Raw genomic sequence first — 27298 nt, forward strand, 5'->3', positions numbered from 1 at the left:
GATTCTGTGTAGTTTATATTTGAAGACATTCCTTTTTCCACTAGTACCTTCTTAGCGCTCCGAATCTCCACTTGCATTTTCTACAAAAAGAGTGTTTCATAACTGCTCAATCAAAAATATGTTTTATCTCTGTTAACTGAATTTACAGATCAGAAATAAGTTTCACAGAATGCATCTGTGTAGTTTTTATTTGAAGATATTCCTTTTCCCAATGTAGGCCTCTTAGCGCTTAGCATGTCCAATTGCAGTTTCTACAGATAGAGTGTTTCAGAACGGCTCAATCAAAAGTAAGGTTCAACTCTGTTAGTTGAATGCACAGAACAGAAAGTATTTTCACAGAATGCTACTGTGTAGTTTATATTTGAATATATTCCTTTTTCCGCTATTACCCTCTTAGCGTTCCGAATGTCCACTTGCATTTTCTACAGAAAGAGTGTTCAGAACTGCGAAATCAAAAGTATGGTTTAACTCTGTTAGCTTAATGAACATATCAGAAATAAGTTTCACACAATGCTTCTGTGTAGTTTTTATTTGAAGATATTATTTTTCCCAATAGAGGCCTCTTAGCGCTCAGAATGTCCAATTGCAGTTTCTACAGAAAGAGTGTTTCAGAAAGGCTCAATCAAAAGTAAGGTTCAACTCTGTTAGTTGAATGCACAGAATAGAAAGAAGTTTCATACAATGCTTCTGTGTAGTTTATATTTGAACATATTCTTTTTTCCACTATTACCCACTTAGCGCTACGAATGTCCCGTTGCATTTTCTACAGACAGAGTGTTTCAAAACTGCTCAATCAAAAGTATGGTTTAACTCTGTTAGCTGAATGCTCAGATCAGAAAGAAGTTTCACAGAATGCTTCTGTGTAGTTTATATTTGAATATATTCCTTTTTCCACTACTACTCTCTTAGCGCTCCAAATGTCCAGTTGCATTTTCTACAGAAAGAGTGTTCAGATCTGCTCAATCGAAAGTATGGTTTAACTCTGTTAGCTGAATGCACAGATCAGAATGAAGTTTCACCGAATGATTCTGTGTAGTTTATATTTGAAGACATTCCTTTTTCCACTATTACCCTCTTAGCGCTCCGAATCTCCACTTGCATTTTCTACAAAAAGAGTGTTTCATAACTGCTCAATCAAAAATATGTTTTATCTCTGTTAACTGAATTTACAGATCAGAAATAAGTTTCACAGAATGCATCTGTGTAGTTTTTATTTGAAGATATTCTTTTTCCCAATGTAGGTCTCCTAGCGCTCAGAATGTCCAATTGCAGTTTCTACAGAAAGAGTGTTTCAGAACGGCTCAATCAAAAGTAAGGTTCAACTCTGTTAGTTGAATGCACAGAACAGAAAGAAGTTTCATACAATGCTTCTGTGTAGTTTATATTTGAACATATTCTTTTTTCCACTATTACCCACTTATCGCTACGAATGTCCCGTTTCATTTTCTACAGACAGAGTGTTTCAAATCTGCTCAATGAAAAGTATGGTTTAACTCTGTTAGCTGAATGCTCAGATCAGAAAGAAGTTTCACAGAATGCTTCTGTTTAGTTTATATTTGAATATACTCCTTTTTCCACTACTACTCTCTTAGCGCTCCAAATGTCCAGTTGCATTTTCTACAGAAAGAGTGTTCAGATCTGCTCAATCAAAAGTATGGTTTAACTCTGTTAGCTGAATGCACAGATCAGAAAGAAGTTTCACAGAATGATTCTATGTAGTTTATATTTTTAGACATTCCTTTTTCCACTATTACCCTCTTAGCGCTCCGAATCTCCACTTGCATTTTCTACAGAAAGAGTGTTTCAGAACGGCTCAATCAAAACTAAGGTTCAACACTTTTAGTTGAACAAACAGAACAGAAAGAAGTTTCACAAAATTCTTCTGTGTAGTTTTTATTTGTAGACATTCTTTTTCCCAATATAGGCCTCCTATCGCTCAGAATGTCCAATTGCAGTTTCTACAGAAAGAGTGTTTCAGAACGGCTCAATCAAAAGTAAGGTTCAACTCTGTTAGTTGAATGCACAGAACAGAAAGAAGTTTCATACAATGCTTCTGTGTAGTTTATATTTGAACATATTCTTTTTTCCACTATTACCCACTTAGCGCTATGAATGTCCAGTTGCATTTTCTACAGACAGAGTGTTTCAAACTGCTCAATCAAAAGTACGGTTTAACTCTGTTAGCTGAATGCTCAGATCAGAAAGAAGTTTCACAGAATGCTTCTGTGTAGTTTATATTTGAATATATTCCTTTTTCCACTACTACGCTCTTAGCGCTCCAAATGTCCAGTTGCATTTTCTACAGAAAGAGTGTTCAGATCTGCTCAATCAAAAGTATGATTTAACTCTGTTAGCTGAATGCACAGATCAGAAAGAAGTTTCACCGAATGATTCTGTGTAGTTTATATTTGAAGACATTCCTTTTTCCACTATTACCCTCTTAGCGCTCCGAATCTCCACTTGCATTTTCTACAAAAAGAGTGTCTCATAACTGCTCAATCAAAAATATGTTTTATCTCTGTTAACTGAATTTACAGATCAGAAATAAGTTTCACAGAATGCATCTGTGTAGTTTTTATTTGAAGATATTCTTTTTCCCAATGTAGGCCTCTTAGCGCTTAGCCTGTCCAATTGCAGTTTTACAGAAAGAGTGTTTCAGAACGGCTCAATCAAAAGTAAGGTTCAACTCTGTTAGTTGAATGCACAGAACAGAAAGAATTTTCACAGAATGCTACTGTGTAGTTTATATTTGAATATATTCCTTTTTCCACTATTACCCTCTTAGCGCTCCGAATGTCCACTTGCATTTTCTACCGAAAGAGTGTTAAGAACTGCGCAATCAAAAGTATGGTTTAACTCTGTTAGCTTAATGAACATATCAGAAATAAGTTTCACACAATGCTTCTGTGTAGTTTTTATTTGAAGATATTATTTTTCGCAATAGAGGCCTCTTAGCGCTCAGAATGTCCAATTGCAGTTTCTACAGAAAGAGTGTTTCAGAACGGCTCAATCAAAAGTAAGGTTCAACTCTGTTAGTTGAATGCACAGAACAGAAAGAAGTTTCATACAATGCTTCTGTGTAGTTTATATTTGAACATATTCTTTTTTCCACTATTACCCACTTAGCGCTACGAATGTCCCGTTGCATTTTCTACAGACAGAGTGTTTCAAAACTGCTCAATCAAAAGTATGGTTTAACTCTGTTAGCTGAATGCTCAGATCAGAAAGAAGTTTCACAGAATGCTTCTGTGTAGTTTATATTTGAATATATTCCTTTTTCCACTACTACCCTCTTAGCGCTCCAAATGTCCAGTTGCATTTTCTACAGAAAGAGTGTTCAGATCTGCTCAATCAAAAGTATGGTTTAACTCTGTTAGCTGAATGCACAGATCAGAAAGAAGTTTCACAGAATGATTCTGTGTAGTTTATATTTGGAGACATTCCTTTTTCCACTATTACCCTCTTAGCGCTCCGAATCTCCACTTGCATTTTCTACAGAAAGAGTGTTTCAGAACGGCTCAATCAAAACTAAGGTTCAACTCTTTTAGTTGAACAAACAGAACAGAAAGAAGTTTCACACAATTCTTCTGTATAGCTTTTATTTGTAGACATTCTTTTTCCCAATATAGGCCTCCTAGCGCTCAGAATGTCCAATTGCAGTTTCTACAGAAAGAGTGTTTCAGAACGGCTCAATCAAAAGTAAGGTTCAACTCTGTTAGTTGAATGCACAGAACAGAAAGTAGTTTCATACAATGCTTCTGTGTAGTTTATATTTGAACATATTCTTTTTTCCACTATTACCCACTTAGCGCTACGAATGTCCAGTTGCATTTTCTACAGACAGAGTGTTTCAAAACTGCTCAATCAAAAGTATGGTTTAACTCTGTTAGCTGAATGCTCAGATCAGAAAGAAGTTTCACAGAATGCTTCTGTGTAGTTTATATTTGAATATATTCCTTTTTCCACTACTACGCTCTTAGCGCTCCAAATGTCCAGTTGCATTTTCTACAGAAAGAGTGTTCAGATCTGCTCAATCAAAAGTATGGTTTAACTCTGTTAGCTGAATGCACAGATCAGAAAGAAGTTTCACCGAATGATTCTGTGTAGTTTATATTTGAAGACATTCCTTTTTCCACTATTACCCTATTAGCGCTCCGAATCTCCACTTGCATTTTCTACAAAAAGAGTGTTTCATAACTGCTCAATCAAAAATATGTTTTATCTCTGTCAACTGAATTTACAGATCAGAAATAAGTTTCACAGAATGCATCTGTGTAGTTTTTATTTGAAGATATTCTTTTTCCCAATGTAGGCCTCTTAGCGCTTAGCATGTCCAATTGCAGTTTCTACAGAAAGAGTGTTTCAGAACGGCTCAATCAAAAGTAAGGTTCAACTCTGTTAGTTGAATGCACAGAACAGAAAGAATTTTCACAGAATGCTACTGTGTAGTTTATATTTGAATATATTCCTTTTTCCACTATTACCCTCTTAGCGCTCCGAATGTCCACTTGCATTTTCTACAGAAAGAGTGTTCAGAACTGCGCAATCAAAAGTATGGTTTAACTCTGTTAGCTTAATGAACATATCAGAAATAAGTTTCACACAATGCTTCTGTGTAGTTTTTATTTGAAGATATTATTTTTCCCAATAGAGGCCTCTTAGCGCTCAGAATGTCCAATTGCAGTTTCTACAGAAAGAGTGTTTCAGAACGGCTCAATCAAATGTAAGGTTCAACTCTGTTAGTTGAATGCACAGAACAGAAAGAAGTTTCATACAATGCTTCTGTGTAGTTTATATTTGAACATATTCTTTTTTCCACTATTACCCACTTAGCGCTACGAATGTCCCGTTTCATTTTCTACAGACAGAGTGTTTCAAAACTGCTCAATCAAAGTATGGTTTAACTCTGTTAGCTGAATGCTCAGATCAGAAAGAAGTTTCACAGAATGCTTCTGTGTAGTTTATATTTGAATATATTCCTTTTTCCACTACTACTCTCTTAGCGCTCCAAATGTCCAGTTGCATTTTCTACAGAAAGAGTGTTCAGATCTGCTCAATCAAAAGTATGGTTTAACTCTATTAGCTCAATGCACAGATCAGAAAGAAGTTTCACAGAATGATTCTGTGTAGTTTATATTTGGAGACATTCCTTTTTCCACTATTACCCTCTTAGCTCTCCGAATCTCCACTTGCATTTTCTACAGAAAGAGTGTTTCAGAACGGCTCAATCAAAACTAAGGTTCAACTCTTTTAGTTGAACAAACAGAACAGAAAGAAGTTTCACACAATTCTTCTGTGTAGTTTTTATTTGTAGACATTCTTTTTCCCAATATAGGCCTCCTAGCGCTCCGAATGTCCAATTGCAGTTTCTACAGAAAGAGTGTTTCAGAACGGCTCAATCAAAAGTAAGGTTCAACTCTGTTAGTTGATTGCACAGAACAGAAAGAAGTTTCATACAATGCTTCTGTGTAGTTTATATTTGAACATATTCTTTTTTCCACTATAACCCACTTAGCGCTACGAATGTCCCGTTGCATTTTCTACAGACAGAGTGTTTCAAAACTGCTCAATCAAAAGTATGGTTTAACACTGTTAGCTGAATGCTCAGATCAGAAAGAAGTTTCACAGAATGCTTCTGTGTAGTTTATATTTGAATATATTCCTTTTTCCACTACTACCCTCTTAGCGCTCCAAATGTCCAGTTGCATTTTCTACAGAAAGAGTGTTCAGATCTGCTCAATCAAAAGTATGGTTTAACTCTGTTAGCTCAATGCACAGATCAGAAAGAAGTTTCACAGAATGATTCTGTGTAGTTTATATTTGGAGACATTCCTTTTTCCACTATTACCCTCTTAGCTCTCCGAATCTCCACTTGCATTTTCTACAGAAAGAGTGTTTCAGAACGGCTCAATCAAAACTAAGGTTCAACTCTTTTAGTTGAACAAACAGAACAGAAAGAAGTTTCACACAATTCTTCTGTGTAGTTTTTATTTGTAGACATTCTTTTTCCCAATATAGGCCTCCTAGCGCTCAGAATGTCCAATTGCAGTTTCTACAGAAAGAGTGTTACAGAACGGCTCAATCAAAAGTAAGGTTCAACTCTGTTAGTTGAATGCACAGAACAGAAAGAAGTTTCATACAATGCTTCTGTGTAGTTTATATTTGAACATATTCTTTTTTCCACTATTACCCACTTAGCGCTACGAATGTCCAGTTGCATTTCCTACAGACAGAGTGTTTCAAAACTGCTCAATCAAAAGTATGGTTTAACTCTGGTAGCTGAATGCTCAGATCAGAAAGAAGTTTCACAGAATGCTTCTGTGTAGTTTATATTTGAATATATTCCTTTTTCCACTACTACGCTCTTAGCGCTCCAAATGTCCAGTTGCATTTTCTACAGAAAGAGTGTTCAGATCTGCTCAATCAAAAGTATGGTTTAACTCTGTTAGCTGAATGCACAGATCAGAAAGAAGTTTCACAGAATGATTCTGTGTAGTTTATATTTGGAGACATTCCTTTTTCCACTATTACCCACTTAGCGCTCAGAATCTCCACTTGCATTTTCTACAAAAAGAGTTTTTCAGAACTGCTCAATCAAAAATATGTTTTATCTCTGTTAACTGAATTTACAGATCAGAAATAAGTTTCACAGAATGCATCTGTGTAGTTTTTATTTGAAGATATTCTTTTTCCCAATGTAGGCCTCTTAGCGCTTAGCATGTCCAATTGCAGTTTCTACAGAAAGAGTGTTTCAGAACGGCTCAATCAAAAGTAAGGTTCAACTCTGTTAGTTGAATGCACAGAACAGAAAGAATTTTCACAGAATGCTACTGTGTAGTTTATATTTAAATATATTCCTTTTTCCACTATTACCCTCTTAGCGCTCCGAATGTCCACTTGCATTTTCTACAGAAAGAGTGTTCAGAACTTCGCAATCAAAAGTATGGTTTAACTCTGTTAGCTTAATGAACATATCAGAAATAAGTTTCACACAATGCTTCTGTGTAGTTTTTATTTGAAGATATTATTTTTCGCAATAGAGGCCTCTTAGCACTCAGAATGTCCAATTGCAGTATCTACAGAAAGAGTGTTTCAGAACGGCTCAATCAAAAGTAAGGTTCAACTCTGTTAGTTGAATGCACAGAACAGAAAGAAGTTTCATACAATGCTTCTGTGTAGTTTATATTTGAACATATTCTTTTTTCCACTATTACCCACTTAGCGCTACGAATGTTCCGTTGCATTTTCTACAGACAGAGGGTTTCAAATCTGCTCAATCAAAAGTATGGTTTAACTCTTTTAGCTGAATGCTCAGATCAGAAAGAAGTTTCACAGAATGCTTCTGTGTAGTTTATATTTGAATATATTCCTTTTTCCACTACTACTCTCTTAGCGCTCCAAATGTCCAGTTGCATTTTCTACAGAAAGAGTGTTCAGATCTGCTCAATCAAAAGTATGGTTTAACTCTGTTAGCTGAATGCACAGATCAGAAAGAAGTTTCACAGAATTATTCTGTGTAGTTTATATTTGGAGACATTCCTTTTTCCACTATTACCCTCTTAGCGCTCCGAATCTCCACTTGCATTTTCTACAGAAACAGTGTTTCAGAACGGCTCAATCAAAACTAAGGTTCAACTCTTTTAGTTGAACAAACAGAACAGAAAGAAGTTTCACAAAATTCTTCTGTGTAGTTTTTATATGTAGACATTCTTTTTCCCAATATAGGCCTCCTATCGCTCAGAATGTCCAATTGCAGTTTCTACAGAAAGAGTGTTTCAGAACGGCTCAATCAAAAGTAAGGTTCAACTCTGTTAGTTGAATGCACAGAACAGAAAGAAGTTTCATACAATGCTTCTGTGTAGTTTATATTTGAATATATTCTTTTTTCCACTATTACCCACTTAGCGCTATGAATGTCCAGTTGCATTTTCTACAGACAGAGTGTTTCAAAACTGCTCAATCAAAAGTACGGTTTAACTCTGTTAGCTGAATGCTCAGATCAGAAAGAAGTTTCACAGAATGCTTCTGTGTAGTTTATATTTGAATATATTACTTTTTCCACTACTACGCTCTTAGCGCTCCAAATGTCCAGTTGCATTTTCTACAGAAAGAGTGTTCAGATCTGCTCAATCAAAAGTATGATTTAACTCTGTTAGCTGAATGCACAGATCAGAAAGAAGTTTCACCGAATGATTCTGTGTAGTTTATATTTGAAGACATTCCTTTTTCCACTATTACCCTCTTAGCGCTCCGAATCTCCACTTGCATTTTCTACAAAAAGAGTGTTTCATAACTGCTCAATCAAAAATATGTTTTATCTCTGTTAACTGAATTTACAGATCAGAAATAAGTTTCACAGAATGCATCTGTGTAGTTTTTATTTGAAGATATTCTTTTTCCCAATGTAGGCCTCTTAGCGCTTAGCATGTCCAATTGCATTTTCTACAGAAAGAGTGTTTCAGAACGGCTCAATCAAAAGTAAGGTTCAACTCTGTTAGTTGAATGCACAGAACAGAAAGAATTTTCACAGAATGCTACTGTGTAGTTTATATTTGAATATATTCCTTTTTCCACTATTACCATCTTAGCGCTCCGAATGTCCACTTGCATTTTCTACAGAAAGAGTGTTCAGAACTGCGCAATCAAAAGTATGGTTTAACTCTGTTAGCTTAATGAACATATCAGAAATAAGTTTCACACAATGCTTCTGTGTAGTTTTTATTTGAAGATATTATTTTTCGCAATAGAGGCCTCTTAGCGCTCAGATTGTCCAATTGCAGTTTCTACAGAAAGAGTGTTTCAGAACGGCTCAATCAAAAGTAAGGTTCAACTCTGTTAGTTGAATGCACAGAACAGAAAGAAGTTTCATACAATGCTTCTGTGTAGTTTATATTTGAACATATTCTTTTTTCCACTATTACCCACTTAGCGCTACGAATGTCCCGTTGCATTTTCTACAGACAGAGTGTTTCAAACCTGCTCAATCAAAAGTATGGTTTAACTCTGTTAGCTGAATGCTCAGATCAGAAAGAAGTTTCACAGAATGCTTCTGTGTAGTTTATATTTGAATATATTCCTTTTTCCACTACTACCCTCTTAGCGCTCCAAATGTCCAGTTACATTTTCTACAGAAAGAGTGTTCAGATCTGCTCAATCAAAAGTATGTTTTAACTCTGTTAGCTGAGTGCACAGATCAGAAAGAAGTTTCACAGAATGATTCAGTGTAGTTTATATTTGGAGACATTCCTTTTTCCACTATTACCCTCTTAGCTCTCCGAATCTCCACTTGCATTTTCTACAGAAAGAGTGTTTCAGAACGGCTCAATCAAAACCAAGGTTCAACTCTTTTAGTTGAACAAACAGAACAGAAAGAAGTTTCACACAATTCTTCTGTGTAGTTTTTATTTGTAGACATTCATTTTCCCAATATAGGCCTCCTAGCGCTCAGAATGTCCAATTGCAGTTTCTACAGAAAGAGTGTTTCAGAACGGCTCAATCAAAAGTAAGGTTCAACTCTGTTAGTTGAATGCACAGAACAGAAAGTAGTTTCATACAATGCTTCTGTGTAGTTTATATTTGAACATATTCTTTTTTCCACTATTATCCACTTAGCGCTACGAATGTCCAGTTGCATTTTCTACAGACAGAGTGTTTCAAAACTGCTCAATCAAAAGTATGGTTTAACTCTGTTAGCTGAATGCTCAGATCAGAAAGAAGTTTCACAGAATGCTTCTGTGTAGTTTATATTTGAATATATTCCTTTTTCCACTACTACGCTCTTAGCGCTCCAAATGTCCAGTTGCATTTTCTACAGAAAGAGTGTTCAGATCTGCTCAATCAAAAGTATGGTTTAACTCTGTTAGCTGAATGCACAGATCAGAAAGAAGTTTCACCGAATGATTCTGTGTAGTTTATATTTGAAGACATTCCTTTTTCCACTATTACCCACTTAGCGCTCCGAATCTCCACTTGCATTTTCTACAAAAAGAGTGTTTCATAACTGCTCAATCAAAAATATGTTTTATCTCTGTTAACTGAAATTACAGATCAGAAATAAGTTTCACAGAATGCATCTGTGTAGTTTTTATTTGAAGATATTCTTTTTCCCAATGTAGGCCTCTTAGCGCTTAGCATGTCCAATTGCAGTTTCTACAGAAAGAGTGTTTCAGAACGGCTCAATCAAAAGTAAGGTTCAACTCTGTTAGCTGAATGCACAGAACAGAAAGAATTTTCACAGAATGCTGCTTTGTAGTTTATATTTGAATATATTCCTTTTTCCACTATTACCCTCTTAGCGCTCCGAATGTCCACTTGCATTTTCTACAGAAAGAGTGTTAAGAACTGCGCAATCAAAAGTATGGTTTAACTCTGTTAGCTTAATGAACATATCAGAAATAAGTTTCACACAATGCTTCTGTGTAGTTTTTATTTGAAGATACTATTTTACGCAATAGAGGCCTCCTAGCGCTCAGAATGTCCAATTGCATTTTCTACAGAAAGAGTGTTTCAGAACGGCTCAATCAAAAGTAAGGTTCAACTCTGTTAGTTGAATGCACAGAACAGAAAGAAGTTTCATACAATGCTTCTGTGTAGTTTATATTTGAACATATTCTTTTTTCCACTATTACCCACTTAGCGCTACGAATGTCCCGTTGCATTTTCTACAGACAGAGTGTTTCAAAACTGCTCAATCAAAAGTATGGTTTAAATCTGTTAGCTGAATGCTCAGATCAGAAAGAAGTTTCACAGAATGCTTCTGTGTAGTTTATATTTGAATATATTCCTTTTTCCACTACTACCCTCTTAGCGCTCCAAATGTCCAGTTGCATTTTCTACAGAAAGAGTGTTCAGATCTGCTCAATCAAAAGTATGGTTTAACTCTGTTAGCTGAATGCACAGATCAGAAAGAAGTTTCACAGAATGATTCTGTGTAGTTTATATTTGGAGACATTCCTTTTTCCACTATTACCCTCTTAGCGCTCCGAATCTCCACTTGCATTTTCTACAGAAAGAGTGTTTCAGAACGGCTCAATCAAAACTAAGGTTCAACTCTTTTAGTTGAACAAACAGAACAGAAAGAAGTTTCACAAAATTCTTCTGTGTAGTTTTTATTTGTAGACATTCTTTTTCCCAATATAGGCCTCCTATCGCTCAGAATGTCCAATTGCAGTTTCTACAGAAAGAGTGTTTCAGAACGGCTCAATCAAAAGTAAGGTTCAACTCTGTTAGTTGAATGCACAGAACAGAAAGAAGTTTCATACAATGCTTCTGTGTAGTTTATATTTGAACATATTCTTTTTTCCACTATTACCCACTTAGCGCTATGAATGTCCAGTTGCATTTTCTACAGACAGAGTGTTTCAAAACTGCTCAATCAAAAGTACGGTTTAACTCTGTTAGCTGAATGCTCAGATCAGAAAGAAGTTTCACAGAATGCTTCTGTGTAGTTTATATTTGAATATATTCCTTTTTCCACTACTACGCTCTTAGCGCTCCAAATGTCCAGTTGCATTTTCTATAGAAAGAGTGTTCAGATCTGCTCAATCAAAAGTATGATTTAACTCTGTTAGCTGAATGCACAGATCAGAAAGATGTTTCACCGAATGATTCTGTATAGTTTATATTTGAAGACATTCCTTTTTCCACTATTACCCTCTTAGCGCTCCGAATCTCCACTTGCATTTTCTACAAAAAGAGTGTTTCATAACTGCTCAATCAAAAATATGTTTTATCTCTGTTAACTGAATTTACAGATCAGAAATAAGTTTCACAGAATGCATCTGTGTAGTTTTTATTTGAAGATATTCTTTTTCCCAATGTAGGCCTCTTAGCGCTTAGCATGTCCAATTGCAGTTTCTACAGAAAGAGTGTTTCAGAACGGCTCAATCAAAAGTAAGGTTCAACTCTGTTAGTTGAATGCACAGAACAGAAAGAATTTTCACAGAATGCTGCTGTGTAGTTTATATTTGAATATATTCCTTTTTCCACTATTACCCTCTTAGCGCTCCGAATGTCCACTTGCATTTTCTACAGAAAGAGTGTTAAGAACTGCGCAATTAAAAGTATGGTTTAACTCTGTTAGCTTAATGAACATATCAGAAATAATTTTCACACAATGCTTCTGTGTAGTTTTTATTTGAAGATATTATTTTACGCAATAGAGGCCTCTTAGCGCTCAGAATGTCCAATTGCAGTTTCTACAGAAAGAGTGTTTCAGAACGGCTCAATCAAAAGTAAGGTTCAACTCTGTTAGTTGAATGCACAGAACAGAAAGACGTTTCATACAATGCTTCTGTGTAGTTTATATTTGAACATATTCTTTTTTCCACTATTACCCACTTAGCGCTACGAATGTCCCGTTGCATTTTCTACAGACAGAGTGTTTCAAAACTGATCAATCAAAAGTATGGTTTAAATCTGTTAGCTGAATGCTCAGATCAGAAAGAAGTTTCACAGAATGCTTCTGTGTAGTTTATATTTGAATATATTCCTTTTTCCACTACTACCCTCTTAGCGCTCCAAATGTCCAGTTGCATTTTCTACGGAAAGAGTGTTCAGATCTGCTCAATCAAAAGTATGGTTTAACTCTGTTAGCTGAATGCACAGATCAGAAAGAAGTTTCACAGAATGATTCTGTGTAGTTTATATTTGGAGACATTCCTTTTTCCACTATTACCCTCTTAGCGCTCCGAATCTCCACTTGCATTTTCTACAGAAAGAGTGTTTCAGAACGGCTCAATCAAAACTAAGGTTCAACTCTTTTAGTTGAACAAACAGAACAGAAAGAAGTTTCACAAAATTCTTCTGTGTAGTTTTTATTTGTAGACATTCTTTTTCCCAATATAGGCCTCCTAGCGCTCAGAATGTCCAATTGCAGTTTCTACAGAAAGAGTGTTTCAGAAAGGCTCAATGAAAAGTAAGGTTCAACTCTGTTAGTTGAATGCACAGAACAGAAAGAAGTTTCATACAATGCTTCTGTGTAGTTTATATTTGAACATATTCTTTTTTCCACTATTACCCACTTAGCGCTACGAATGTCCAGTTGCATTTTCTACAGACAGAGTGTTTCAAAACTGCTCAATTCAAAGTATGGTTGAACTCTGTTACCTGAATGCTCAGATCAGAAAGAAGTTTCACAGAATGCTTCTGTGTAGTTTATATTTGAATATATTCCTTTTTCCACTACTACGCTATTAGCGCTCCAAATGTCCAGTTGCATTTTCTACAGAAAGAGTGTTCAGATCTGCTCAATCAAAAGTATGGTTTAACTCTGTTAGCTGAATGCTCAGATCAGAAAGAAGTTTCACAGAATGCTTCTGTGTAGTTTATATTTGAATATATTCCTTTTTCCACTACTAGGCTCTTAGCGCTCCAAATGTCCAGTTGCATTTTCTACAGAAAGAGTGTTCAGATCTGCTCAATCAAAATTATGGTTTAACTCTGTTAGCTGAATGCACAGATCAGAAAGAAATTTCACCGAATGATTCTGTGTAGTTTATATTTGAAGATATTCCTTTTCCCGCTATTACCCACTTAGCGCTCCGAATCACCACTTGCATTTTCCACAAAAAGAGTGTTTCATAACTGCTCAATCAAAAATATGTTTTATCTCTGTTAACTGAATTTACAGATCAGAAATAAGTTTCACAGAATGCATCTGTGTAGTTTTTATTTGAAGATATTCTTTTTCCCAATGTAGGCCTCTTAGCGCTTAGCATGTCCAATTGCAGTTTCTACAGAAAGAGTGTTTCAGAACGGCTCAATCAAAAGTAAGGTTCAACTCTGTTAGTTGAATGCACAGAACAGAAAGAATTTTCACAGAATGCTACTGTGTAGTTTATATTTAAATATATTCCTTTTTCCACTATTACCCTCTTAGCGCTCCGAATGTCCACTTGCATTTTCTACAGAAAGAGTGTTCAGAACTGCGAAATCAAAAGTATGTTTTAACTCTGTTAGCTTAATGAACATATCAGAAATAAGTTTCACACAATGCTTCTGTGTAGTTTTTATTTGAAGATATTATTTTTCGCAATAGAGGCCTCTTAGCGCTCAGAATGTCCAATTGCAGTATCTACAGAAAGAGTGTTTCAGAACGGATCAATCAAAAGTAAGGTTCAACTCTGTTATTTGAATGCACAGAACAGAAAGAAGTTTCATACAATGCTTCTGTGTAGTTTATATTTGAACATATTCTTTTTTCCACTATTACCCACTTAGCGCTACGAATGTCGCGTTGCATTTTCTACAGACAGAGTGTTTCAAATCTGCTCAATCAAAAGTATGGTTTAACTCTGTTAGCTGAATGCTCAGATCAGAAAGAAGTTTCACAGAATGCTTCTGTGTAGTTTATATTTGAATATATTCCTTTTTCCACTACTACGCTCTTAGCGCTCCAAATGTCCAGTTGCATTTTCTACAGAAAGAGTGTTCAGATCTGCTCAATCAAAAGTATGGTTTAACTCTGTTAGCTGAATGCACAGATCAGAAAGAAGTTTCACAGAATGATTCTGTGTAGTTTATATTTGGAGACATTCCTTTTTCCACTATTACCGTCTTAGCGCTCCGAATCTCCACTTGCATTTTCTACAGAAAAAGTGTTTCAGAACGGCTCAATCAAAACTAAGCTTCAAATCTTTTAGTTGAACAAACAGAACAGAAAGAAGTTTCACAAAATTCTTCTGTGTAGTTTTTATTTGTAGACATTCTTTTTCCCAATATAGGCCTCCTATCGCTCAGAATGTCCAATTGCAGTTTCTACAGAAAGAGTGTTTCAGAACGGCTCAATCAAAAGTAAGGTTCAACTCTGTTAGTTGAATGCACAGAACAGAAAGAAGTTTCATACAATGCTTCTGTGTAGTTTATATTTGAACATATTCTTTTTTCCACTATTACCCACTTAGCGCTACGAATGTCGCGTTGCATTTTCTACAGACAGAGTGTTTCAAATCTGCTCAATCAAAAGTATGGTTTAACTCTGTTAGCTGAATGCTCAGATCAGAAAGAAGTTTCACAGAATGCTTCTGTGTAGTTTATATTTGAATATATTCCTTTTTCCACTACTACGCTCTTAGCGCTCCAAATGTCCAGTTGCATTTTCTACAGAAAGAGTGTTCAGATCTGCTCAATCAAAAGTATGGTTTAACTCTGTTAGCTGAATGCACAGATCAGAAAGAAGTTTCACCGAATGATTCTGTGTAGTTTATATTTGAAGACATTCCTTTTTCCACTATTACCCACTTAGCGCTCCGAATCTCCACTTGCATTTTCTACAAAAAGAGTGTTTCATAACTGCTCAATCAAAAATATGTTTTATCTCTGTTAACTGAATTTACAGATCAGAAATAAGTTTCACAGAATGCATCTGTGTAGTTTTTATTTGAAGATATTCTTTTTCCCATTGTAGGCCTCTTAGCGCTTAGCATGTCCAATTGCAGTTTCTACAGAAAGAGAGTTTCAGAACGGCTCAATCAAAAGTAAGGTTCAACTCTGTTAGTTGAATGCACAGAACAGAAAGAATTTTCACAGAATGCTACTGTGTAGTTTATATTTGAATATATTCCTTTTTCCACTATTACCCTCTTAGCGCTCCGAATGTCCACTTGCATTTTCTACAGAAAGAGTGTTCAGAACTGCGCAATCAAAAGTATGGTTTAACTCTGTTAGCTTAATGAACATATCAGAAATAAGTCTCACACAATCTTCTGTGTAGTTTTTATTTGAAGATATTATTTTTCGCAATAGAGGCCTCTTAGCGCTCAGAATGTCCAATTGCAGTATCTACAGAAAGAGTGTTTCAGAACGGCTCAATCAAAAGTAAGGTTCAACTCTGTTAGTTGAATGCACAGAACAGAAAGAAGTTTCATACAACGCTTCTGTGTAGTTTATATTTGAACATATTCTTTTTTCCACTATTACTCACTTAGCGCTAAGAATGTCCCGTTGCATTTTCTACAGACAGAGTGTTTCAAAACTGCTCAATCAAAAGTATGGTTTAACTCTGTTAGCTGAATGCTCAGATCAGAAAGAAGTTTCACAGAATGCTTCTGTGTAGTTTATATTTGAATATATTCCTTTTTCCACTACTACCCTCTTACCGCTCCAAATGTCCAGTTGCATTTTCTACAGAAAGAGTGTTCAGATCTGCTCAATCAAAAGTATGTTTTAACTCTGTTAGCTGAATGCACACATCAGAAAGAAGTTTCACAGAATGATTCTGTGTAGTTTATATTTGGAGACATTCCTTTTTCCACTATTACCCTCTTAGCTCTCCGAATCTCCACTTGCATTTTCTACAGAAAGAGTGTTTCAGAACGGCTCAATCAAAACTAAGGTTCAACTCTTTTAGTTGAACAAACAGAACAGAAAGAAGTTTCACAAAATTCTTCTGTGTAGTTTTTATTTGTAGACATTCTTTTTCCCAATATAGGCCTCCTAGCGCTCAGAATGTCCAATTGCAGTTTCTACAGAAATAGTGTTTCAGAACGGCTCAATCAAAAGTAAGGTTCAACTCTGTTAGTTGAATGCACAGAACAGAAAGTAGTTTCATACAATGCTTCTGTGTAGTTTATATTTGAACATATTCTTTTTTCCACAATTACCCACTTAGCGCTACGAATGTCCAGTTGCATTTTCTACAGACAGAGTGTTTCAAAACTGCTCAATCAAAAGTATGGTTTAACTCTGTTAGCTGAATGCTCAGATCAGAAAGAAATTTCACAGAATGCTTCTGTGTAGTTTATATTTGAATATATTCCTTTTTCCACTACTACGCTCTTAGCGCTCCAAATGTCCAGTTGCATTTTCTACAGAAAGAGTGTTCAGATCTGCTCAATTAAAAGTATGGTTTAACTCTGTTAGCTGAATGCACAGATCAGAAAGAAGTTTCACCGAATGATTCTGTGTAGTTTATATTTGAAGACATTCCTTTTTCCACTATTACCCTCTTAGCGCTCCGAATCTCCACTTGCATTTTCTACAAAAAGAGTGTTTCATATCTGCTCAATCAAAAATATGTTTTATCTCTGTTAACTGAATTTACAGATCAGAAATAAGTTTCACAGAATGCATCTGTGTAGTTTTTATTTGAAGATATTCTTTTTCCCAATGTAGGCCTCTTAGCGCTTAGCATGTCCAATTGCAGTTTCTACAGAAAGAGTGTTTCAGAACGGCTCAATCAAAAGTAAGGTTCAAATCTGTTAGTTGAATGCACAGAACAGAAATAATTTTCACAGAATGCTACTGTGTAGTTTATATTTGAATATATTCCTTTTTCCACTATTACCCTCTTAGCGCTCCGAATGTCCACTTGCATTTTCTACAGAAAGAGTGTTCAGAACTGCGCAATCAAAAGTATGGTTTAACTCTATTAGCTTAATGAACATATCAGAAATAAGTTTCACACAATGCTTCTGTGTAGTTTTTATTTGAAGATATTATTTTTCCCAATAGAGGCCTCTTAGCGCTCAGAATGTCCAATTGCAGTTTCTACAGAAAGAGTGTTTCAGAACGGCTCAATCAATAGTAAGGTTCAACTCTGTTAGTTGAATGCACAGAACAGAAAGAAGTTTCATACAATGCTTCTGTGTAGTTTATATTTGAACATATTCTTTTTTCCACTATTACCCACTTAGCGCTACGAATGTCCCGTTTCATTTTCTACAGACAGAGTGTTTCAAAACTGCTCAATCAAAAGTATGATTTAACTCTGTTAGCTGAATGCTCAGATCAGAAAGAAGTTTCACAGAATGCTTCTGTGTAGTTTATATTTGAATATATTCCTTTTTCCACTACTACTCTCTTAGCGCTCCAAATGTCCAGTTGCATTTTCTACAGAAAGAGTGTTCAGATCTGCTCAATCAAAAGTATGGTTTAACTCTGTTAGCTCAATGCACAGATCAGAAAGAAGTTTCACAGAATGATTCTGTGTAGTTTATATTTGGAGACATTCCTTTTTCCACTATTACCCTCTTAGCTCTCCGAATCTCCACTTGCATTTTCTACAGAAAGAGTGTTTCAGAACGGCTCAATCAAAACTAAGGTTCAACTCTTTTAGTTGAACAAACAGAACAGAAAGAAGTTTCACACCATTCTTCTGTGTAGTTTTTATTTGTAGACATTCTTTTTCCCAATATAGGCCTCCTAGCGCTCAGAATGTCCAATTGCAGTTTCTACAGAAAGAGTGTTTCAGAACGGCTCAATCAAAAGTAAAGTTCAACTCTGTTAGTTGAATGCACAGAACAGAAAGAAGTTTCATACAATGCTTCTGTGTAGTTTATATTTGAACATATTCATTTTTCCACTAATACCCACTTAGCGCTACGAATGTCCAGTTGCATTTTCTACAGACAGAGTGTTTCAAAACTGCTCAATCAAAAGTATGGTTTAACTCTGTTAGCTGAATGCTCAGATCAGAAAGAAGTTTCACAGAATGCTTCTGTGTAGTTTATATTTGAATATATTCCTTTTTCCACTACTACGCTCTTAGCGCTCCAAATGTCCAGTTGCATTTTCTACAGAAAGAGTGTTCAGATCTGCTCAATCAAAAGTATGGTTTAACTCTGTTAGCTGAATGCACAGATCAGAAAGAAGTTTCACCGAATGATTCTGTGTAGTTTATATTTGAAGACATTCCTTTTTCCACTAGTACCCTCTTAGCGCTCCGAATCTCCACTTGCATTTTCTACAAAAAGAGTGTTTCATAACTGCTCAATCAAAAATATGTTTTATCTCTGTTAACTGAATTTACAGATCAGAAATAAGTTTCACAGAATGCATCTGTGTAGTTTTTATTTGAAGATATTCTTTTTCCCAATGTAGGCCTCTTAGCGCTTAGCATGTCCAATTGCAGTTTCTACAGAAAGAGTGTTTCAGAACGGCTCAATCAAAAGTAAGGTTCAACTCTGTTAGTTGAATGCACAGAACAGAAAGTATTTTCACAGAATGCTACTGTGTAGTTTATATTTGAATATATTCCTTTTTCCACTATTACCCTCTTAGCGCTCCGAATGTCCACTTGCATTTTCTACAGAAAGAGTGTTCAGAACTGCGCAATCAAAAATATGGTTTAACTCTGTTAGCTTAATGAACATATCAGAAATAAGTTTCACACAATGCTTCTGTGTAGTTATTATTTGAAGATATTATTTTTCGCAATAGAGGCCTCTTAGCGCTCAGAATGTCCAATTGAGGTTTCTACAGAAAGAGTGTTTCAAAAAGGCTAAATCAAAAGTAAGGTTCAACTCTGTTAGTTGAATGCACAGAACAGAAAGAAGTTTCATACAATGCTTCTGTGTAGTTTATATTTGAACATATTCTTTTTTCCACTACTACCCACTTAGCGCTACGAATGTCCAGTTGCATTTTCTACAGACAGAGTGTTTCAAAACTGCTCAATCAAAAGTATGGTTTAACTCTGTTAGCTGAATGCTCAGATCAGAAAGAAGTTTCACAGAATGCTTCTGTGTAGTTTATATTTGAATATATTCCTTTTTCCACTACTACTCTCTTAGCGCTCCAAATGTCCAGTTGCATTTTCTACAGAAAGAGTGTTCAGATCTGCTCAATCAAAAGTATGGTTTAACACTGTTAGCTGAATGCACAGATCAGAAAGAAGTTTCACAGAATGATTCTGTGTAGTTTATATTTGGAGACATTCCTTTTTCCACTATTACCCTCTTAGCGCTCCGAATCTCCACTTGCATTTTCTACACAAAGAGTGTTTCAGAACGGCTCAATCAAAACTAAGGTTCAACTCCTTTAGTTGAACAAACAGAATAGAAAGAAGTTTCACACAATTCTTCTGTGTAGTTTTTATTTGTAGACATTCTTTTTCCCAATATAGGCCTCCTAGCGCTCAGAATGTCCAATTGCAGTTTCTACAGAAAGAGTGTTTCAGAACGGCTCAATCAAAAGTAAGGTTCAACTCTGTTAGTTGAATGCACAGAACAGAAAGAAGTTTCATACAATGCTTCTGTGTAGTTTATATTTGAACTTTATCTTTTTTCCACTATTACCCACTTAGCGCTACGAATGTCCAGTTGCATTTTCTACAGACAGAGTGTTTCAAAACTGCTCAATCAAAAGTATGGTTTAACTCTGTTAGCTGAATGCTCAGATCAGAAAGAAGTTTCACAGAATGCTTCTGTGTAGTTTATATTTGAATATATTCCTTTTTCCACTACTACGCTCTTAGCGCTCCAAATGTCCAGTTGCATTTTCTACAGAAAGAGTGTTCAGATCTACTCAATCAAAAGTATGGTTTAACTCTGTTAGCTGAAAGCACAGATCAGAAGGAAGTTTCACCGAATGATTCTGTGTAGTTTATATTTGGAGACATTCCTTTTTCCACTTGTACCCTCTTAGCGCTCCGAATCTCCACTTGCATTTTCTACAAAAGTGTGTTTCATAACTGCTCAATCAAAAATATGTTTTATCTCTGTTAACTGAATTTACAGATCAGAAATAAGTTTCACAGAATGCATCTGTGTAGTTTTTATTTGAAGATATTCTTTTTCCCAATGTAGGCCTCTTAGCGCTTAGCATGTCCAATTGCAGTTTCTACAGAAAGAGTGTTTCAGAACGGCTCAATCAAAAGTAACGTTCAACTCTGTTAGTTGAATGCACAGAACAGAAAGAATTTTCACAGAATGCTACTGTGTAGTTTATATTTGAATATATTCCTTTTTCCACTATTACCCTCTTAGCGCTCCGAATGTCCACTTGAATTTTCTACAGAAAGAGTGTTCAGAACTGCGCAATCAAAAGTATGGTTTAACTCTATTAGCTTAATGAACATATCAGAAATAAGTTTCACACAATGCTTCTGTTTAGTTTTTATTTGAAGATATTATTTTTCCCAATAGAGGCCTCTTAGCGCTCAGAATGTCCAATTGCAGTTTCTACAGAAAGAGTGTTTCAGAACGGCTCAATCAAAAGTAAGGTTCAACTCTGTTAGTTGAATGCACAGAACAGAAAGAAGTTTCATACAATGCTTCTGTGTAGTTTATATTTGAACATATTCTTTTTTCCACTATTACCCACATAGCGCTACGAATGTCCCGTTTCATTTTCTACAGACAGAGTGTTTCAAAACTGCTCAATCAAAAGTATGGTTTAACTCTGTTAGCTGAATGCTCAGATCAGAAAGAAGTTTCACAGAATGCTTCTGTGTAGTTTATATTTGAATATATTCCTTTTTCCACTACTACCCTCTTAGTGCTCCAAATGTCCAGTTGCATTTTCTACAGAAAGAGTGTTCAGATCTGCTCAATCAAAAGTATGGTTTAACTCTGTTAGCTCAATGCACAGATCAGAAAGAAGTTTCACAGAATTATTCTGTGTAGTTTATATTTGGAGACATTCCTTTTTCCACTATTACCCTCTTAGCTCTCCGAATCTCCACTTGCATTTTCTACAGAAAGAGTGTTTCAGAACGGCTCAATCAAAACTAAGGTTCAACTCTTTTAGTTGAACAAACAGAACAGAAAGAAGTTTCACACAATTCTTCTGTGTAGTTTTTATTTGTAGACATTCTTTTTCCCAATATAGGCCTCCTAGCGCTCAGAATGTCCAATTGCAGTTTCTACAGAAAGAGTGTTTCACAACGGCTCAATCAAAAGTAAGGTTCAACTCTGTTAGTTGAATGCACAGAACAGAAAGTATTTTCACAGAATGCTACTGTGTAGTTTATATTTGAAGACATTCCTTTTTCCACTATTACCCTCTTAGCGCTCCGAATCTCCACTTGCATTTTCTACAAAAAGAGTGTTTCATATCTGCTCAATCAAAAATATGTTTTATCTCTGTTAACTGAATTTACAGATCAGAAATTAGTTTCACAGAATGCATCTGTGTAGTTTTTATTTGAAGATATTCTTTTTCCCAATGTAGGCCTCTTAGCGCTTAGCATGTCCAATTGCAGTTTCTACAGAGAGAGTGTTTCAGAACGGCTCAATCAAAAGTAACGTTCAACTCTGTTAGTTGAATGCACAGAACAGAAAGAATTTTCACAGAATGCTACTGTGTAGTTTATATTTGAATATATTCCTTTTTCCACTATTACCCTCTTAGCGCTCCGAATGTCCACTTGAATTTTCTACAGAAAGAGTGTTCAGAACTGCGCAATCAAAAGTATGGATTAACTCTATTAGCTTAATGAACATATCAGAAATAAGTTTCACACAATGCTTCTGTGTAGTTTTTATTTGAAGATATTATTTTTCCCAATAGAGGCCTCTTAGCGCTCAGAATGTCCAATTGCAGTTTCTACAGAAAGAGTGTTTCAGAACGGCTCAATCAAAAGTAAGGTTCAACTCTGTTAGTTGAATGCACAGAACAGAAAGAAGTTTCATACAATGCTTCTGTGTAGTTTATATTTGAACATATTCTTTTTTCCACTATTACCCACTTAGCGCTACGAATGTCCCGTTTCATTTTCTACAGACAGAGTGTTTCAAAACTGCTCAATCAAAAGTATGGTTTAACTCTGTTAGCTGAATGCTCAGATCAGAAAGAAGTTTCACAGAATGCTTCTGTGTAGTTTATATTTGAATATATTCCTTTTTCCACTACTACCCTCTTAGTGCTCCAAATGTCCAGTTGCATTTTCTACAGAAAGAGTGTTCAGATCTGCTCAATCAAAAGTATGGTTTAACTCTGTTAGCTCAATACACAGATCAGGAAGAAGTTTCACAGAATTATTCTGTGTAGTTTATATTTGGAGACATTCCTTTTTCCACTATTACCCTCTTAGCTCTCCGAATCTCCACTTGCATTTTCTACAGAAAGAGTGTTTCCGAACGGCTCAATCAAAACTAAGGTTCAACTCTTTTAGTTGAACAAACAGAACAGAAAGAAGTTTCACACAATTCTTCTGTGTAGTTTTTATTTGTAGACATTCTTTTTCCCAATATAGGCCTCCTAGCGCTCAGAATGTCCAATTGCAGTTTCTACAGAAAGAGTGTTTCACAACGGCTCAATCAAAAGTAAGGTTCAACTCTGTTATTTGAATGCACAGAACAGAAAGAATTTTCACAGAATGCTACTGTGTAGTTTATATTTGAATATATTCCTTTTTCCACTATTACCCTCTTAGCGCTCCGAATGTCCACTTGCATTTTCTACAGAAAGAGTGTTCAGAACTGCGCAATCAAAAGTATGGTTTAACCCTGTTAGCCTAATGAACATATCAGAAATAAGTTTCACACAATGCTTCTGTGTAGTTTTTATTTGAAGATATTATTTTTCCCAATAGAGGCCTCTTAGCGCTCAGAATGTCCAATTGCAGTTTCTACAGAAAGAGTGTTTCAGAACGGCTCAATGAAAAGTAAGGTTCAACTCTGTTAGTTGAATGCACAGAACAGAAAGAAGTTTCATACAACGCTTCTGTGTAGTTTATATTTGAACATATTCTTTTTTCCACTATTACCCACTTAGCGCTAAGAATGTCCCGTTGCATTTTCTACAGACAGAGTGTTTCAAAACTGCTCAATCAAAAGTATGGTTTAACTCTGTTAGCTGAATGCTCAGATCAGAAAGAAGTTTCACAGAATGCTTCTGTGTAGTTTATATTTGAATATATTCCTTTTTCCACTACTACCCTCTTACCGCTCCAAATGTCCAGTTGCATTTTCTACAGAAAGAGTGTTCAGATCTGCTCAATCAAAAGTATGTTTTAATTCTGTTAGCTGAATGCACACATCAGAAAGAAGTTTCACAGAATGATTCTGTGTAGTTTATATTTGGAGACATTCCTTTTTCCACTATTACCCTCTTAGCTCTCCGAATCTCCACTTGCATTTTCTACAGAAAGAGTGTTTCAAAACGGCTCAATCAAAACTAAGGTTCAACTCTTTTAGTTGAACAAACAGAACAGAAAGAAGTTTCACACAATTCTTCTGTGTAGTTTTTATTTGTAGATATTCTTTTTCCCAATATAGGCCTCCTAGCGCTCAGAATGTCCAATTGCAGTTTCTACAGAAAGAGTGTTTCAGAACGGCTCAATCAAAAGTAAGGTTCAACTCTGTTACTTGAATGCACAGAACAGAAAGTAGTTTCATAAAATGCTTCTGTGTAGTTTATATTTGAACATATTCTTTTTTCCACTATTACCCACTTAGCGCTACGAATGTCCAGTTGCATTTTCTACAGACAGAGTGTTTCAAAACTGCTCAATCAAAAGTATGGTTTAACTCTGTTAGCTGAATGCTCAGATCAGAAAGAAGTTTCACAGAATGCTTCTGTGTAGTTTATATTTGAATATATTCCTTTTTCCACTACTACGCTCTTAGCGCTCCAAATGTCCAGTTGCATTTTCTACAGAAAGGTTGTTCAGATCTGCTCAATCAAAAGTATGGTTTAACTCTGTTAGCTGAATGCACAGATCAGAAAGAAGTTTCACCGAATGATTCTGTGTAGTTTATATTTGAAGACATTCCTTTTTCCACTATTACCCTCTTAGCGCTCCGAATCTCCACTTGCATTTTCTACAAAAAGAGTGTTTCATATCTGCTCAATCAAAAATATGTTTTATCTCTGTTAACTGAATTTACAGATTAGAAATAAGTTTCACAGAATGCATCTGTGTAGTTTTTATTTGAAGATATTCTTTTTCCCAATGTAGGCCTCTTAGCGCTTAGCATGTCCAATTGCAGTTTCTACAGAAAGAGTGTTTCAGAACGGCTCAAACAAAAGTAACGTTCAACTCTGTTAGTTGAATGCACAGAACAGAAAGAATTTTCACAGAATGCTACTGTGTAGTTTATATTTGAATATATTCCTTTTTCCACTATTACCCTCTTAGCGCTCCGAATGTCCACTTGCATTTTCTACAGAAAGAGTGTTCAGAACTGCGCAATCAAAAGTATGGTTTAACTCTATTAGCTTAATGAACATATCAGAAATAAGTTTCACACAATGCTTCTGTGTAGTTTTTATTTGAGGATACTATTTTTTCCCAATAGAGGCCTCTTAGCGCTCAGAATGTCCAATTGCAGTTTCTACAGAAAGAGTGTTTCTGAACGGCTCAATCAAAAGTAAGGTTCAACTCTGTTAGTTGAATGCACAGAACAGAAAGAAGTTTCATACAATGCTTCTGTGTAGTTTATATTTGAACATATTCTTTTTTCCACTATTACCCACTTAGCGCTACGAATGTCCCGTTTCATTTTCTACAGACAGAGTGTTTCAAAACTGCTCAATCAAAAGTATGGTTTAACTCTGTTAGCTGAATGCTCAGATCAGAAAGCAGTTTCACAGAATGCTTCTGTGTAGTTTATATTTGAATATATTCCTTTTTCCACTACTACCCTCTTAGCGCTCCAAATGTCCAGTTGCATTTTCTACAGAAAGAGTGTTCAGATCTGCTCAATCAAAAGTATGGTTTAACTCTGTTAGCTCAATGCACAGATCAGAAAGAAGTTTCACAGAATGATTCTGTGTAGTTTATATTTGGAGACATTCCTTTTTCCACTATTACCCTCTTAGCTCTCCGAATCTCCACTTGCATTTTCTACAGAAAGAGTGTTTCAGAACGGCTCAATCAAAACTAAGGTTCAACTCTTTTAGTTGAACAAACAGAACAGAAAGAAGTTTCACACAATTCTTCTGTGTAGTTTTTATTTGTAGACATTCTTTCTCCCAATATAGGCCTCCTAGCGCTCAGAATGTCCAATTGCAGTTTCTACCGAAAGAGTGTTTCAGAACGGCTCAATCAAAAGTAAGGTTCAACTCTGTTAGTTGAATGCACAGAACAGAATGTATTTTCACCGAATGCTTCTGTGTAGTTTATATTTGAACATATTCTTTTTTCCACTATTACCCTCTTAGCGCTCCGAATGTCCACTTGCATTTTCTACAGAAAGAGTGTTCAGAACTGCGCAATCAAAAGTATGGTTTAACTCTGTTAGCCTAATGAACATATCAGAAATAAGTTTCACACTATGCTTCTGTGTAGTTTTTATTTGAAGATATTATTTTTCCCAATAGAGGCCTCTTAGCGCTCAGAATGTCCAATTGCAGTTTCTACAGAAAGAGTGTTTCAGAAAGGCTCAATCAAACGTAAGGTTCAACTCTGTTAGTTGAATGCACAGAACAGAAAGAAGTTTCATACAATGCTTCTGTGTAGTTTATATTTGAACATATTCTTTTTCCACTATTACCCACTTAGCGCTACGAATGTCCAGTTGCATTTTCTACAGACAGAGTGTTTCAAAACTGCTCAATCAAAAGTATGGTTTAACTCTGTTAGCTGAATGCTCAGATCAGAAAGAAGTTTCACAGAATGCTTCTGTGTAGTTTATATTTGAATATATTCCTTTTTCCACTACTACGCTCTTAGCGCTCCAAATGTCCAGTTGCATTTTCTACAGAAAGAGTGTTCAGATCTGCTCAATCAAAAGTATGGTTTAACTCTGTTAGCTGAATGCACAGATCAGAAAGAAGTTTCACAGAATGATTCTGTGTAGTTTATATTTGGAGACATTCCTTTTTCCACTATTACCCTCTTAGCGCTCCGAATCTCCACTTGCATTTTCTACAGAAAGTGTGTTTCAGAACGGCTCAATCAAAACTAAGGTTCAACTCTTTTAGTTGAACAAACAGAACAGAAAGAAGTTTCACACAATTCTTCTGTGTAGTTTTTATTTGTAGACATTCTTTTTCCCAATGTAGGCCTCTTAGCGCTCAGAATGTCCAATTGCAGTTTCTACAGAAAGAGTGTTTGAGAACGGCTCAATCAAAATTAAGGTTCAACTCTGTTAGTTGAATGCACAGAACAGAAAGGTGTTTCATACAATGCTTCTGTGTAGTTTATATTTGAACATATTCTTTTTTCCACTATTACCCACTTTGCGCTACGAATGTCCAGTTGCATTATCTACAGACAGAGTGTTTCAAAACTGCTCAATCAAAAGTATGGTTTAACTCTGTTAGCTGAATGCTCAGATCAGAAAGAAGTTTCACAGAATGCTTCTGTGTAGTTTATATTTGAATATATTCCTTTTTCCACTACTACGCTCTTAGCGCTCCAAATGTCCAGTTGCATTTTCTACAGAAAGAGTGTTCAGATCTACTCAATCAAAAGTATGGTTTAACTCTGTTAGCTGAATGCACAGATCAGAAGGAAGTTTCACCGAATGATTCTGTGTACTTTATATTTGAAGACATTCCTTTTTCCACTAGTACCCTCATAGCGCTCCGAATCTCCAATTGCATTTTCTACAAAAAGAGTGTTTCATAACTGCTCAATCAAAAATATGTTTTATCTCTGCTAACTGAATTTACAGATCAGAAATAAGTT

This window comes from Symphalangus syndactylus, chromosome 17 (genome assembly GCF_028878055.3).
Source record: "Symphalangus syndactylus isolate Jambi chromosome 17, NHGRI_mSymSyn1-v2.1_pri, whole genome shotgun sequence".
In the NCBI taxonomy this organism is placed as follows: Eukaryota; Metazoa; Chordata; class Mammalia; order Primates; family Hylobatidae; genus Symphalangus; species Symphalangus syndactylus.